The sequence below is a fragment of the Onychomys torridus genome, chromosome 23 (genome assembly GCF_903995425.1).
Source record: "Onychomys torridus chromosome 23, mOncTor1.1, whole genome shotgun sequence".
NCBI lineage: Eukaryota > Metazoa > Chordata > Mammalia > Rodentia > Cricetidae > Onychomys > Onychomys torridus.
Window position 1 is genome coordinate 41977573 of NC_050465.1, and position 17506 is coordinate 41995078.

Genomic DNA, 17506 nt, shown 5'->3' on the forward strand with positions numbered 1-17506 from the left:
ATATATCTGCTATTTATTAAACCCTTCCATAGTTTGTTCAATGTCAAGAAGGTCATTCAACAGTCAACATTGAACGCCCCCGCTTAAGAGTTTACGGCCCCGTGTGCAATGAGGTGTTCTTTTCTGGCTGCCAACTGAGTTAGTGAACTACACAGGAGAGATAAGGAATGGAAAGGAAGAGGTTTAGTCATGACAATTGATTCTTTTATGGTTTTCTGTGCCTTAAATTACTTAGAAAACCATACAGATATTTCCTTTCTTCAAAGTCTTATTTCACAGTCTAACTTAAGACTGATGCTATATATACAGGACTGCTGATTTCATAGACAAAAAGAAAAAAAAAAAAAGCAAGCTTCACCTAAATATAAGACTTGGTTCTGAATTGAACAAGAAAACTGCTGTGTAGGCTGCACATTCAGAATGTGGTGAGTCCCAGGGCACACAGCACTTGCTGGCCCTGAAGGCTCCCTCACCTTGCCTGCTGGTCAGAGCGCTGCAGCTCAGAATAGCAAAGATGCCTTCAGCTGCTTCTCGGTTTTTATTCCTGGGTTCTTTTTAGAATGACAATGGCATCTTTCCCCTGTGGGTTTCCTGCTGTCTGTGGAAAGCATGGATGATGAACAGAACAAAGCTCCCAGGCTAGCTGGGACCGCAAAGAGCAGGGACTAAGGAAGCAATCCCTACAGCAGGAAGATTCATGGGGTGCTCACGCATCACACCACACCGGGAAATGCTAACTTGTTCACCGGATGGGCCCCTCTGGTCTGGAGCACAGGGCACACGGATATTTGATGAAGAAAAATAAACTCATTTCACAAATGACACCAGGTAACAAAACTTTTATTTCCATGCTATGAAAACTCAGATGGTCTCTACGGGATGTCAGAAATTGTCACATATAAAAATGTTATGTTTTAGAGATAAAAGAAAAACAGCATTTTTATTTTTCCTGTTGCCAATACAGGTGAGTCTAACTACATTATTCTTTTTAAAATACATATATTTTTATCACTGAGGAAAGAGAACACCTGTACACCCAAAGGTACTTTTAAAAGATTCCCAAAATGACTCTGTAGCTGTGAGGCAAAACTCTCAGGGTAGGAAATGACCTTTCCAGTGAGGGTATGTCCTGTCCAAGATGAAATAAATGAACGTGGAATGCCTGACATAATGCTTGAAAACAGGGAAGAAACAGAACAAAAATACTCCAATGATGCACTGTTTCAGTATTAAGACTTAACAATCTGCTGCTGAATATGCTACAGTATAAATAGTGCCTGGACTCGGCCCCAGCAAAGCAGCACAGCTCTCCTTCATGGTGCCGTATGGCTCCAGTTCTGGCTCCTTAACTCATCTCTCCCCTGCCAAGAAGAGCTGCTTTTTTGTGGGGGGGATAGTTTCCCTACCATTTCCTCTCATGACAATGAAAAATGCACACACAGCTCGGAGCAGACATGAGGTGAGCAGCCAGGGCTGGCTGGACAGCCACCCAGGAGAGGCCCGATCTGCCGTCTTCCTCCTTTCTGGAGTTAGCCATATTAAAAAGATACCACAACAGGTCCGACCTGACACCTTTCTAAGAAAATCACTGTGTGATTTTCACTTCCTTTAAAAAACAACAACAACACATTATCTCCATGACCCCCAAGTTAAACATAAACTGGCCATATCCTAAAGGCGCGTTGTTTTAATTATAGGAGACTAAAGGGAAAGACTGGTGTTGGCGGCTGTGTTCTCTGACTGGTACAGAGAAGACTGTGAGTGATTGAGTCCCTGGGACTATGCAGGTAATCTGAAGAAAATGAACCCTGCGGTTGTCGCAGGGACGATTCCCTGGGACACTCAACCTGCCTGTGTAGCAGCAGTTCCTTCCTTTTTAAGGAGCATATTCCACAGTGCAGCCAGACAACCCAGTATAGCGGTGTGACTTCATTCCTATCAAATCCAGGAGACACGAGACTCTTCTACAAGAATGGCGAGAGAATTCACGGGAAGGGTTTGCTTGTTTGGGCTAGAGGCTGCCTGAGTACAAAATTTGTCAAAATCCATCAAACCAGCCTCTTAATATGAATAATTTTATTATGTGTAAATTATAACTTGCCAGGCATGGCAGCAAATGCCTATAACACCAGTAAGTTCATAGCCACCCTGGGCTAGACAGTGAGCTTGAAACTAGCCTGAGCCCTACGGTAAGACTTTCACACAACGGAGCGGAGATGGTTCAGTCAGGAGAGTGTCTACTGTGCAAGCTTCAGAACCCGAGTTCAAATCCTCAGCGCTCACGGAAAGGCTGGGCATGGTGGTGGTCACTCTAACCTCGTGCCAGGACACAGAGACAGGCCAATCCCTGAACGTGCTGGCCAGCCGGCTTAGCCAATCAGTGAGCTGCAGATTCTGAGAGATCCTGTCTCAGAAAACCAGGTGAGTGATGAAGAAAGACACTCAATGTCTGACTGTGGACTACAAGTGCACACAAGTATATGAACAGATGCATGCACACACACACACACACACACACACACACACACACACACACACACCCTGAACACAGATGTACATGACATACCATGCCTGTAACCCCAACAAGAAGGAGAAATATCAAGCATACAAAGCTGGCTGCGCTACAGAATGAGACTCTCTATTTTAAAAACACACAAAAGGTTATCCAGCAAGTAAAAAAATAAATCACATTTCATTTTCCTTGAGGGGTGTGTGTGCAGGAAGTAATAGACGGGAGCCAGTTACCTCCATTTGTGTGAACTCCCTCCCCGCCTTGACGAGCCAGAAGGAGACTTGTTTGGGCTGAAGCTAGACACACAGGTGCTCCACATCACTGAATACCTCCACACAGAGCATCTGCTCCAAGCTGGTTTCTACACCTTCAAGGGAGCAGAGGGTCCATGCTATCCTCTCAGGCAAGGGAGGCAGCTCATACTTTTCCTTCTCTGCACTGTCTACCTGGGGCAGGAAGTCTAGAGTGGCTCTCTTCAGTGTGCCTTCCCTACAAGCTGGGTTGTCTGTCTAATGCACTAATCCACTTTGGAAAACATTCTTTGGAACAGCCTCCTTCCCTGATTTAAAAAAAAAAAAATGACAAAAATATTACTTAGAATAGTAGTCAAATGCTAATTAAAGAAATCAAACTGGGAAGCAGTATACCACAGCAACTGTGAATGAGTGCAGGCTTCCAAGGAGATAGCTGCTGAGCATTCCTGGCTTCCATCATCTTCTACTCACGTGACTCTAGCAAGCTAGTCAGTTTCTCCGTGCCTCAATCTGCTCATCTGTAAAATGGAATCAAAAAGTACTTCCCTTAAAGGAAAAATGTATGTTTTCCATGCAAAGCCCTTAGCACCGAGCGAGCATTGTCCCAAGGAGAAACTGAAGGAGGCGTACACATTCAGATGGTTTTGAACACCTGACTCAGTTACTCCAGGGTAGGCTGGTAATTAGCAGCAAGTTAGGGGTTAGTGTGTCTAAACCTTGAGATTTGGGGCCAGTGATTTAGTTTCTCCTTATATCTGTTTTCCTGTCAATGAGTGGGATAATAACTATGCCCACCTCCTGCATTACCATGGGGCTTTCCATGCACACGGATTGCCACATAACAAATGCTCAAAAAAAAACAAAAAACAAAACAAACAAACAAACAAAAAAAAAAAAAAAAAAAAAACAGAAGGAAATATCTTTGCAAGAGTGGGGATGTAATAGCACCCAAGCAATGCTAGACTAGAGGAGATGAATCTCTCCTGGAAGAGGGCTGGATGAAAGAAAAGAGAAAACCACTCTAGGGGAGCAAAAAATCGCTCCAACACTCCAGGCAGGAGTGATTCATTACGACTTGCAGTCTCACCCCGGCCTGTAAGGTGGGGCCTCCAAATCCTGCAGTGTAGACAAATAAGAAAAAAAAAAAAGTGTCATAGGCCCCCTAGGGATGACAGTTCCTGATTCACAGGGTTAGGAAATCTCAATAATCCTGGCCTAGCCTCCAGTATACAGATGTCACTTCTAATGCTGCAAGCTAAGCTAACTCCAGAGTGTACAAAGGAAGAAAGTGCTGGGCTCTGATTATTTTGACACTCAGGTGTCAGGCGCACGGTGGATCCTCAGTACATGAAGATCTCTTTTCCTGTTCTGAGCAGATACCACACTCTCACTCTGTCTAGAGCGCTGATCCCCAACAGTCATGTCTACAATCTTGAACATTCTTCAGCTTCCGGTCTAGAACTAGGTCTAGCCTGAGCAACCCATCTGAAGTAGTCCTGCACGCAACGCATCCATACTTGGTTTGTGAGTTTTACCACAATATCCCTTCATGTTACTTTACAGGTACCCAGTCTTCTTCTTTGTTTTGGTTTGGTTTTTGCCTGTTTCTTTGTCCATTTCTGAGCCAGGGTCTGACTACTCTGCAGCCTGGGCTTACTCAAACTCATGGTCCTCCTGTCTCAGCCTCATGAGTGCAGGGATTAGGAGCATGAGCTACCGCACCCAACATCAGGTGCTTTCTAGAACCATTCATTCATCTTCGGGGGGGGGGGGGCATTGTTCTACATAAAAGTGACTTTAAAAATCAATGGGGACCAGCCAGGACTAGGAACTGGGCTTCATCTGGTCAAGTGTGAGACCACTAGACTCTCTCTACTCAGTCCTGCTACTCTAAGCATGAGCCCCTGTGCCAATTCCTGATGATAAGGCAAATCTCTCGAGCAGGGCTATGCTCATCCTCAATCATGTATCACTCAGGGCATTGACCTTTATTCTGAAGAAAAGGAAGAAATGAAACCAACAAGTAAACAGAAGGCAGAAGAGTCGGCTACACCTGGGAGTTCTCTGGAGAAAATGGTTCCCGCAAGGAGCCACTGCAGACATAAACAGTGTCTCCCAAGTCATCTTACTATTTCCAAGAAATGCATCATCTGCAAACATTCGGAAAATGCCTGGTGTTGAGGACTATTACAGATGCAGTTTCAAGGTCTTTGAGTCACAAATTATGGGCCTTTATTTTGGAGATGAAATTCATACAAATGTTAACATGATTGAATTGAGCACAATATAAATAAAACTGTTTATATCCAGACAAATCTGTTCATTCTAAAATACAGAATGCCAATTCACTCTTTGTATAATGCATTCAGACCGAATAACAAAATGCAATTGTAGGTAAATTTCCCATTAGTGACATAAAATTAAGTTGCGAATGGAACCAATTTTTGTCTAAAATTAAAAAGATGCAACAATGGGAACGACGTTTTCACTCTCGATGCAATATCCTTCCAGAGTCAAAGAGTTGACATTTCACAAAAGGAAACATGAACAGTGTCTGTATTGGTGTCTTGAGTATTTTATCAGTTTTTAGTCTAAGAGAAACCACATGCTCAACACAGTCAAAGCAAAATGCCTGTCTTTCAAATTATTAACCTTTCATATATAAAAATGGGAGGGTGCGGGATACTGCAAATTGTAACTGAAAAGTATGGGACTGAAGATTTGAGAAAGCACTTAAAATGGAAGTGAGCTACGGTGACATACAGTACAGTGAACAGAACCTCAGAAGGGTTTGCATGTAGTGCTAATTATCCATTAAACAAATTTCCCTCATGTGTCTCTGAGTCACAAATATGCAAACATAAACCAGTGCATCCTGGACAGAGTTTGAATAAAGAAGCTTCTGATTGTTAAACACACAGCTAAGTAAAACTACTCCCCAAATGAGTCAGGATGACTTCTGGACCTCAAATGCAAGAACCATCTCACGCTTTGAAGGTCTATGTCATGTCCTCTGTAAGGGACATGAAAGTTCTCACAGTCCACAGTGATGTGGAGAGAGCTGCTGACAAAATCCATCTAGGAGACGGATGCATGCAACCGAGCAAGATATCAACAGTACCCTCACAATTCGACTCTGTGAATAACTTCCTTTTATTCCAGGTGCATCTTGATGTTAATTTTAAAACCAAAGTGAAAACTCAACCTTGGGGGGAAAAATGAGACATTAGCTTTAATATCCAAAAGCTGGAGTTTATATATCTCATAACCCCCTGGAAAAGATCTCAGCAAAAGAGTGTCAATAAAACTCCAGTCTCAGAATAACTAAGCCTTGGGGCTTCTGGTTCTCAGTATTATTTCCTCAATACGCCAACTGCTGATGAGACCCTTGTAAAAATAGGAGAACTCATGACATTGATTGCATCTGTTTACCCTCCTCGGAGTGATTGGGTCCCTATGCTCCAGCATATAATTTTCTGTTGTTAAGCTATGCTTTGTTAAAGAAATTAAAAACTGTCTGTACTATATAATAAGAACATAGAATTATTTATCCGTAAATCAGTTCACAGGAAATCACTACCCAGCAGTACGAAATAACTCAGCCTGTGCTTCTAACCTGTGGCCTGACTATGGTATATCATCAATCTGCACCAGGGAAATGGCATAAATTGTAGTTATTATTGCTGAGCCTGTGGCGGAATGATACTCAATGAGGAAAGAGAAAGGAAAGGCCAACACAAGCTTCTCTTCTTCATGCATAGCTTAGCAGCACCCCAACATCACTTACTGGAGCAACCAACTCTTCAACACCTTCCACTTTGAATGTGAGGACTCTATACATCCCAAGTGCTCTGCACTCCAATAAAAGGAAATGGAGATGAAATAGCATTCTTCAGGAGTTCTGCTTTATTCAGCTGCCTTTATAATTTACACAAATTAATGGAACCTCTCAACACACTGGCCTGGGAGCCAATAAGGCACTTAATACTGTATTTATAATAGCACAGAAACAAATAATTCAACAACTCAGAATAAATGTTGAGGCTCTATTGTTATATCTATAATATATATTTATCTAGAAACCAACAGAGCACAGTGCACACATGCTTACATGAGTGCAAGCACATGATTTCCATCCCCTACACACATTTGATCCACTTGCAACAATCTGAGTATTATTTATCACACAAACAACCAAAGTTTTAATTCTGAAGAACATTAGGAGCTAGGGAGATGGCTCAGCCATTAAAAACATTTTCTGCCCTTGCAGAGGAACTGGATTCGATTCCCTGCATCTACATGGTGGCTCACAGTAACTCCAGTAACTGTAACTCCAGTTCCAAGGGATCCAATGCCCTCTTATAGGCTTCATTGGCAACAGGCACACATACAGTGCACATAGATATAAATATGCAAAGAAAACATCCATACACACAAAATAATAATTTTAAAAATGACTAATTGATTTTTAAACCATACCTATACTTTTCAAAGACTATTACAAGGAAGACTATTGGTATTTAAAAACCAAAATTAGTTTTAGAGTGGTTTCTATAAACTATAGATAATAAACAGCATTTCTCAACTTCTTAGAAATAGTCACGCCCTTACAGTATAGAAATATTCTACAACATACACACACACACACACACACACACACACACACAGTATAGAAATATTCTACAACATACACACACACACACACACACACACACACAGTAGCATTTGATGCCTTGTAATTCTATACATGTTTCTACATTGTGCAACATAAAGATTTTGTCCCATGTAATAGATGCTGTTTCACATTTGGGAAACGTTATGTTACAACTCTGATTTTTATTAGATTATTTAATATAAGCACTAAGTAACTAGACTAAATTAATAAAGGCCCTGTTGCAGAGAGAGGGAAGGCGGGGAGGAAAGACAGAGGGTGAACAAAATTATTCCACAAATTAAATAAAACTTTCTGAAGCTGGTATTTTATAAACCCTTATTTAATTTTGAAAATTCCAATTCTCCTGAAAAACAGCCAAATTATCAGCCAGGCTATAAAAAAAATATGGTTGGCATTTAGTTATTTATTTCATGAGAGTACCATTTAAAACTATTACATGGAGAATGAAAAATGAGAAAAGTGTCGCGTGAAGTTACTTGGGACCAGTTCTAGTGCTGGTCAGAAACCTCATCTGTGATAGATTTTCATATTATTGTTTCTAGTTTTAACAATTGTCTGAAAGAATTTCAAATTGAAGGACTAATTTTGGCAGGTAACACAAACAAGGATTCTCGCTCTTTTCTTCCAGCTATCCCTCTCCTCCCCTCCCCTCCTCCTGCTTTCTGTTCAGAAATACGTTTGAATGAAGGTATTTCCCCCATCCCTGGCTTCCTCCCACATCTCCAGAAAGCAAAGGCACAGGGGAGGCACACCACTCCCTTAGACTCGCTGTGCTAGGCTCCTAGGGCTGTTCTTCAGAACATACTTAGCTAGTGTTTCTGTATGCTCTGGGCTAGGAAGATCCACGAAAGATCTAAAACTGCTGTCACCTTGCATATTTCACGTCCTAATTAATTATCCATAATCTTTTCAGAGGGGAGCTAAAGAGCTAGAGTTTCCCGACATGGCAGGTACTCTACCACCCCGGCTCAGCAGGCTTGGGAAATCTTATCAATCTCATGCTCCCAATTACATATTCCAGAATAATCCTTCAGGTATACTCTGTTTCCTGTAATCTAGGGTGCACCTTAAGGGTGCTATTATGATGGTATGTAAATTTATCAAAGAAAAGGTGGCCAGATTAAAGCAAGAAGTACATTTATATTATGCACCTTTTTTTTTTTTTTTTTGAAAGACAGAGTAATTCTACAATAGCCCTGGCTGTCCTAGAGCTCACTATGTAGACCAAGGGGACCTCAAACTCACAGAGGTCCTCCTGCCTCTGCCTCCCAAATTCTAAGATTAAAGGTGTATGCCACCATACCTGGCTAGGGTGTACACTTTTATCCATGTTCCAACTCAACAGATCTCACAGCCATCCACTAAGTACCTATACAACATGACAGCAAACATGGATGAAATCACTGGAAGTGACGAATGCTTTTGATTTGGAGAATGTTTGCTTTTGTTCCTTTCCAAATATTCTAATGATTTTTCACTCTCTGTGCTCCTGTGTATGTACATGAGATGCACATCATGTATTCTATTCTATTAAGCCTTACAATGCACATGATTTACAGGTCCCAGACACTTCACACTTAGAGATGTCCAGATAGCTCCTTAATTTGCATTTTTGGAAATGTCATATTTAAATACTGCAAAACAAAATTTGAAATATGCCACTATCACTTTAATGGCTATGAGAGACGCCAAGGGCCCAATACATAAGAGGTACTTTCAGCAGACAAACACTTCTTGAACTGGATCAAAGGCAGACTTACAGTCACAACACACATGGTGATGAATAATGATGACAGCTTATATGAGCCCCATAGAATATTCAGACATGTCAGAAAAATGTCACATGAATTAAAGGGCAATTGAAGAAGGAGAGATGTAGATACTGGTCCTGATTAAATGTATAATTAGTCATGGCAGTTGAATCGAATACCTTGTGAGGATCTGGGAGGAAGCAAAGAGGAAGAAACTAATTCTTCTTCTTCCATTGTAAGGATGCTGCTATTCAAAGTGGCCTCATTAAATGAGTGAGCCCCATTTGCACCCCTAGAGCAATTACGAGCCTCTTTCTGGCCTATGAAACAAAAGCTGTATGAAGAGGACCCTAAGAGAGGCCGCTGAGGAGCCAGCCTTGAGAATCACTGCCTAGGGCTCCCACTTAAAACAAAACAAACAAACAAACAAAAACCCACAACGGCTAGAAGAGAAGATCTAGCCTCAGATTTTCAACTGGAGAAGAGTTGAAACCAAATGATTCCCAGATTCTCTCGTTCTTAGTTCACCAGAAAATGTGCTCACTATTGTCAGTTAGGACAGCTAACAAGAAAACGCAATGTTCCAGCACGGAAGGAAAGTGTGGTGGGGTGCACTGTCGCTGTGTTTACGTCTTGCTGGCTATGTGGACTTGGCATGGACTGAGTAAGCAATATGGGAGGTGAAGCACACTTTCCTATATATGAATATACATTGGAAAACTTTCAGCAAATTTGAACTTTATGCTGTCAGAATTATGTCAATTTAGCTTGTCTTAATAACCCTAGCCTCATAATCCTGAGGATGCCTACAATACGGTGGATCACATGCCAATCAGGCCATTTCACTGAACAGCAGCAGGAGGAAAGTCAGAGATGTGCCTTTGGCTGTGGCTCTGTATCTTTCTGAGCCCCTGTTTTCTTTACAAGAACATAAGGCATTAAAAAAAAACAAAAAAGAAAAAGTCAATGAAACAAAGAAAGCCCCTGCCTGACTCACAGGATGATGATACAATGAAAGAAGCCAAGTCAAATTGCACTGGAAATGATAAGGCTGGGCCCACAAGAGGCCTCAGCAGGTAAAGAGGCTTGCTGTCAAACCCCAACCTTCATCTGGTCCCCAGAACACATGCAGTGAACACAGAGAGAACTGATTCTGTGGACAGCCCTCCGCCCTCCATGCGCATGCTGTGACACGTACATACACAGGTAAATAAATGCAAAAACATTTAAGGACGTTATAAAGAGCTGTGGGCACTGGCATTCATGAATGCTAAGTTAACATAAAAGAAGTAAGCGTTCAGTTCTGTACAGTGTTTTTGAGGGAAAAGTTGCCTTTACTTAAGCAAAACACTGAATATCCTAAAATGTCACTGGCTAACACAGCAAATTATCTTCTGGTGTTATGGTTTGAAAATGTCTTCAAAGGCTCATGGGTTGAAGGCTTAATTTCCCCATCTGGTAATGCTACTGGGAGATAACTAGATTATGAAAGCACACCATCGAGGAGCACACAGCTAAACAGGCTGCTAGGAAGCAAGGCCTAGTTGGAGTCAATTTGTCACCTTGGAAGGGACAAGCCGCATACCCCACTCTCTCTGCTTCCTGGCTCCCCTGAGGTGGGCAGTTCCCTCCTCTAAGATGCTTCTGTCTTTCAACAGGCCTGAGAGCAACTGACCTGCTGACTATGAACTGGACTCTCTGAAATCCTCAGCCCGGGGAGCTTTTCTTCCCTTTAGAGTCATTTTCTCATGTGTTCTATCACTGCAATAAAAAGCTGGCTGATGTTCCACGGTCGGCAGTTCCTTGTGTTCCAGTGACTAGAGCCCCTGACCCTCTATCCTGCCATTACTAGTCTGAATGGAAGTGCCACCTGCCCTCTGCCCACTATCCCAGATGCCTTCCAAAAGGCTGACAAAGGCAGAGAAAGGTCAGAGGCTAAAGTCCTCAGGCTGAATTCTCCGTGCAATGCCCTGAACTACAAAAGAGATTCCTTCGGTATCTCCCTGCCACTGCAGCTCTGAAATCCTAGGCCGAAAGGCCTCCCAAGTACATGGGGTCCAATCACAGTGGCTTTGATTACTGTCTTTTGAAAGAGGCATTAAGCCTTCAAACTTGACAACACTGAATTGGTGGGTTGATTTGTCCTTCATTAAAATTCTACTTTAAAAGAATGGCAAGCACCCAACTTTATTTTTCTCAGGGAAGGATCTTTATTTTTTTTCTTTAACTTCCTAAGTATAGCAAACAACTTCTACATTCAGAATAACTGAAGGTCTGCCAGTTACAATGGCACTTACATCAATCAGAAAAGGGAACGTAGTTCAATCAAAGTTAAAAAACAAACCCAAGTATCATTCCACCAACTGCACTGTTTACTACAAACTATGACTGACTGGTGGGTTGAATGAAAATGGCCCCATAGGCTCATAAGGAGGGGCACACTATTAGGACATGTGGCCTTATTAGGGTGAGTGTGGCTTTGGAGGAAGTGTGTCACTGTTGGTGGGCTTTGAGGTTTCAGATGTTCAAAGCCAGGCCTAGTATTGTTCTCTCTTCCTACTCTCTATGGATCCAGGTGTAGGACTCTCAGCTACCTCTCCAGCACCATGTCTACCTGCGCACCACCATCCCTCCAGCCATGACCATAATGGACTAAACCCCTGAACCTGTAAGCCAGTCCCATTTAAATGTTTTCCTTTATAAGAGTTGCCATGGTCATGGCATCTTATCACGGCAATAGAAACTCTAAGACAGTGACTATACCTGAATAAACAGAATTATATTCTCTACTTCAAAATTGCCAGCTAAGAGGTACTATCCAAGGGATCCCTTACAAACAGCAACAGTTATTAGAACAAGTATTCTCAGATCTACAGCACTAGATAGAATAGTGTTCACATACTTCTACAAACAATTTCCTCTCCTCAAAGTCCTTAGTATAGCCTATACATGAAAATATATCTGATTCATAAAGTATGATATAACTGAGATCAAGAAACAAAAATCTCAAAATCATCCTATTATTAATTAATAAATATATGAAGACCTCAAAATAATAATAGGACCCACTTTTCTTTCATCCATAGGGGATGCCTGAGATGTTCAGTCCTTCCCTGTGGTGATATCTTCTATATCCCCCAGGATGGCATCTATCCCCACAGCTGAACAGAATAACCCTCTCTATCGAAAAGTGCCTGAATTGAAGACCAAGGTCTCTCCACTCCACAGAGGCAGGCTCAGTCTCTCCCCTCAGTGAGACTTATTTGGACTTTTAAAATTAGTCTGGGGGTTGGGGATTTAGCTCAGTGGTAGAGCGCTTGCCTGGCAAGCACAAGGCCCTGGGTTCAATACTCAGCTCTGGCAAAAAAAAAAAAAAAAAAAAAAAAATTAGTCTGGTGAGCTGAATGCTGAATGGGGTAGTATATTTGGTGATCTCAGCAACTGACAAACCAAGGCAGGAAAGACACTAGCTCACAACTAACCTGGGCCACATAGTGAGACTTGTTCTCAAAAAAACATAAACATTTAAATATAAAAATTAAAAAAGAAAGCTGCTAGAGAAAAGGAGAGGAGAGGAGAGGAGAGGAGAGGAGAGGAGAGGAGAGGAGAGGAGAGAAGAGAAGAGAAGAGAAGAGAAGAGAAGAGAAGAGAAGAGAAGAGAAGAGAAGAGAAGAGAAGAGAAGAGGAAGCTTACATGACATGATGCTGCAGAAGTCTACTGGGCTTTACCTGGGGAACCAGGCCAGAGCTAATAGGTCATATGGAGTTCTTTTGTTTTGCTTTTAATTCAACCATCCTTAAAATAACTAGAATGGTGTTCCATTTTGATTGAAATGGCAAACTATTACCAAGCTGCCCACCTCTAAAAGGAAGGAAAGTGACAAATCTAATCATATATCTAGTCATTCACATTTCTAAATGGAAAACAAGAGGGCCTACTTACTCTGGCTTCCTACTACTGTGTTGAATGTGTTACACCCCATAATCCATGGAGACGAAAACACAGGAAATGTTCACCAACAGCATCCTGCTTTTCTTCATGCCTAATCCTTGTGTGAGGATGACATTTAGTGGCCCAAATTTGCCTCTCCTCGTTTCCAGTTGTCCAATATTCTTTGCCATGTCACTTTCTATGAACCCATTAAGAAATGGAGCATTTGCTTTGGGGTTCTCATGGAATTAAGTCTATGCTGCTCCACAAGAAGAAAGCAGTCAACCAATATAACCACGACCAAAATCAAACTGACTGGTACCAGAAACAGAGCAGTCATTAATTTTTAAGTCCTTATATAGTATTTCATGCGACTCATGATAAGTTAAATTCATGTAAGTCAAATGTGTATGGACACTTGTTGATAAGTCTGTGGTTCTTATACTTGTGGATACATCTGGAAACCAGTCAGTCTAATGGAGACCACTTCATCTCTCAAGCACCTTGTTTCTTTGATCCTGACACCAGTAGAGGCAAAAGCAAACATACAAAACCTTGCACAATTATACTGAAACATTAGTATGTCCTTAGTATGTGTTTTAAAACAAAAAGGTTTGCAAATTTCCTTTCCAGTTTCATGTTTGTGATAAGTAATTTGAGTATTTAATTTATATTTTCCCACATAAAGCAAAGAAATGAGAAACAAAAGCTTTGCAATTCTTAGTCTACAAAATTACTTGCTAACACAACATTTGGTTGGGTTGGGGCCCATAATAATAATGCTTATAATAAGCCAGAAAAGGGGAATTCTGTCCTTCATCTATAAATCACTTTGTGAACTAAATCATGTGATGGTTTAATATTGTATCTAAAACATGATTACTTCTCTTTCTTCAATATCCATGATGATCGAGAATATGTCAACTGTCTGTTTCTTGATGCTCTGTGATCAAGAAGTAGTTTGGGTTACAAAGTGACTTCACCTGAGATATGTTAATGTTAAATAGCTATCAGTTCTGACCATGGGCTGGACTTGGATAACTGGCATAGCTAGTTACTTCCCCTAACTTTTCACATACCCACATCTGGGGATGGGCCCCAACTTAGCTCTTTAAACGTCCAGTCTCAGCTTAGTTCATAAAAGAACTTAATCTTCCCACAAAATGAAATCTTTTTCAAACTATTTCTATAAAGCATATTCTAAGAGAGTCCAAAACAAGAGGATGGAGATTTTTACTTTTATTATATCTACTATCTATTTGAAAGATAATGCCCCATCCAGCAACATTAAAAATGGCTGCCTTGATAATCCAAAAATTCAACTCACTTGAGTTCTTATAAAAGCATTCATTCTGGATAATATTTGTTGTTGCAAATGTAAGGCTTACAGACTTGTTTCACAGAAATAACATTTTTCAATTGAAATACACAGGAAAATTCAAACGAGCCACAGCACAGAGAGGTCACAATCCTGCTGGCCTTTGGGAACGTCACTGTCCTCAAGGAGAAGCCAAGACTAATAGAGGAATGGCCTTTTGTGGCCCATTTGACTCATGCACATGCTGAGGCAATACGCTGCCCTGACCTGACCCACATCTACCAGTGGAAATGTGGTTCACAAATCCATTCCTGGCCTATAGGAGAGGATCTGCCTTCTCGATAATCAGGCCCAACTGAAGGCTTATTAGAAGTCTGGCAGGTGCTGGAGGGCTGTACCTCATCTGCATAGAGTGGAGCAGACTGCAACCACCCTCTTCTTTTTTATTTTTAAACTGGTTTTTGAAACCAAGCATATATGAGATCTCAGAGGAAGGGAAAGGAGATAGATGGCCACACACACATCACTCTGTGGCTTCAATTTCACTCTTTTTTGCATCTAGCTGAGTGGCTATTTACCAAAGCAAAGATAACAAATAGATATGCCAGCGAAAAGACTGGGCAGTTATTACCAAACAAAATTGTTTTAAAGAAAGTGAATCGTATCTTACAACAAATATTCACAGTGCTCCATGGTATGAGTTCAAATCAGTTTTCATTCAACTATATGTAGTGTGTTCCTGTTTTGTGAAGATTATGCTATGTGGAAATAGGCTTTGACTCTGAGAAAGCACTTAGCTAGCAGGATTCCATGAGTAATCATTGGAAACCTATGATGTCTTACAAGGGAAAAGACACATATTACATTGAGCATCTCCATGGTCATCTTAGCACTCATTAGAGCCTAGGGACTTATCAACAAAGTCAGTCAGTTCAAGGACGGGTTAATCTGGAAAAGAACTCAGCAATCCTGGAAAAGAACTCAGCAATCTTGAGTGTGTCTAATACAAAATCTGGAAAAGAATAAACAGATGAAGTTTTGAAAGTATATTTTTAAATGGAGCCAATATAGACATGAAATGGCCACATACTCTGATGGAAGAATTTGGTTCTGAATCTGTGAGCTAGAAGGTGCTGAACAACATAAAAACTACAGTCTTGTTTCCACCTCCCAGAAACCCCATTTTAGTACACTCCACACCTTGACAGTATGAAGAGATTAACATCAAGAAACAGGTGGTTCTGAGGAGGGAAGAGCAAGCTGAAGGGGCCCTAGTGGAAGCCAGTACAGAGCATCAAGAAGCAAGTGAGAAGCACCAACGTCAACCAAAGGACAGATTTTCTAGAATGCAGGTCATGGGAAACTGCTGTCAAGCAGACACCTTTTAGAGCTCATAAAGAGAGGAAAGCCTGTCAGCATGAGAACACTGGAGCCTGAGAATATGAAAACAGACAAAGCTTCAAGGCAGGAACAGCGCTGGATGGGAGCAGAATGTCACCCTAAAAATGCCACATGACACACTGAACTAAAGGTCCCTGGAAGGAGTCAAACACAGAGGCACCTCTTCATAAACTTGTTTTTCCCCTGTTATTCTGTCTTCTTTCAGTCTGTCTTACAAAGTCCCAGCCTGAGGACCTAGAAAGGTAGAGAAGAAAAGTAGTATTTGTCTTCCCTAAAGTGAAAAGCTTTTGCGTAGAATGCTAGTCAAAGCCCTCACCTCTCCTCGCTCAGTCCACTCAGCCCAAGGCCCCTGCTGAGAGCTGTCAGTGGCATTAAATGAGATATATGAATCAGGGTTCTCTGTCAGTTTTGAAAGGCTAGCTGAACAAAACGCCCTTCCCATTTGTCGTTATCATAGAGAAACAATAATGCAGAACTAAAACAGTTGACTTCCTGCTTAGAATCTCAAGCAAGAAAGGCATTATGGTATGTAAGTTGTTAAGGAGGACACTTACATGACCAAGCAAAGTGTTAAGAAGCTGAGGTGCAGATGATGGTGGCGACCAACCAGTCTCTGAACTTTGATGGGAAAGATAGGGTTTAGGCTTAGCAGAGATGAAAACAACAAACCAACAGGTAGTCCTGTCGAGATGGCTTCCTGGGGTTGGAAGCCATGCTACAGTCTCCTGGTATATACAAAAGCGCACAAAATCTCATTTGATTGCAAAGAATATGCACTAATACATACTGGTGTGTTCCAACTTTCTCAGTGTGTTAACCTTCACAAAAATCCTGTGACAGAATATCTCCACTTCCCACTAGGAGAAACAATTTGCCTAAGGTACAAAAATTTTTCACTGAGGGCGAGGTTTGTCTGACTGGGAGCATCAAGGCGACTGGTCCCTTTTAACATCTTCCCAGCCTCTGAGACAGACCTCACAGAGACCTCCAGGGGGAATAGCAACCTCCCCACACTCCTGAGAGGCAATCTCACTGTGTTTCAGATTCACTCATGAGGTAAATGACGACTGCTTCCTGTAAACACTCATTTCCTATTCCACTGTCCTTGCAGCCCCGGCACTAATCTGAGCATCTCCAAAACCCGCTGGTGAATGCACAAATGGACTCAAAGACTAAAACTGCTGCCAAGTAACTGGATCCAGTCCTTCCACTAAGCACCCACACTCACTCAGTGCAGGCAACGACAAGGCAGGAGAGTTGCCTGAGTACCCAGCATCAGTAAGTACCACAACCAGTAAGCATCATGCATCAGTAAGCACCATGCAACACTAAGTACCAGGCATCAGTAAACACCATGCATCACTAAGAACCAGGCATCAGTAAGCACCATGCATCAGTAAGTACCATGCATCAGTAAGCCCCATGCATCAGTAAGTACCATGCATCAGTAAGTCCCATGCATCAGTAAGTACCATGCATCAGTAAGTACCATGCATCACTAAGCCCCATGCATCAGTAAGTACCAGGCATCAGTACACGTACATATTACTCCATTTCATCTCTACATTACTCCTACAAAGTAAACAGTCTCTGTTTCCTGAACGACCAAATGGGAGGAGGAAAGGATTAAACAGCTGATTATATAGGAACATAAGTAATAAAAT

At 41.6% G+C, this 17506-nt stretch overlaps 1 protein-coding gene across 5 annotated transcripts in view; it reads right to left on the bottom strand.

Moving 5' to 3' along the window:
• Positions 1-17506, bottom strand: part of Satb2 (SATB homeobox 2) — a 177255-nt gene that overhangs the window by 99413 nt on the left and 60336 nt on the right. The gene's annotated exons all lie outside the window — the stretch shown is intronic.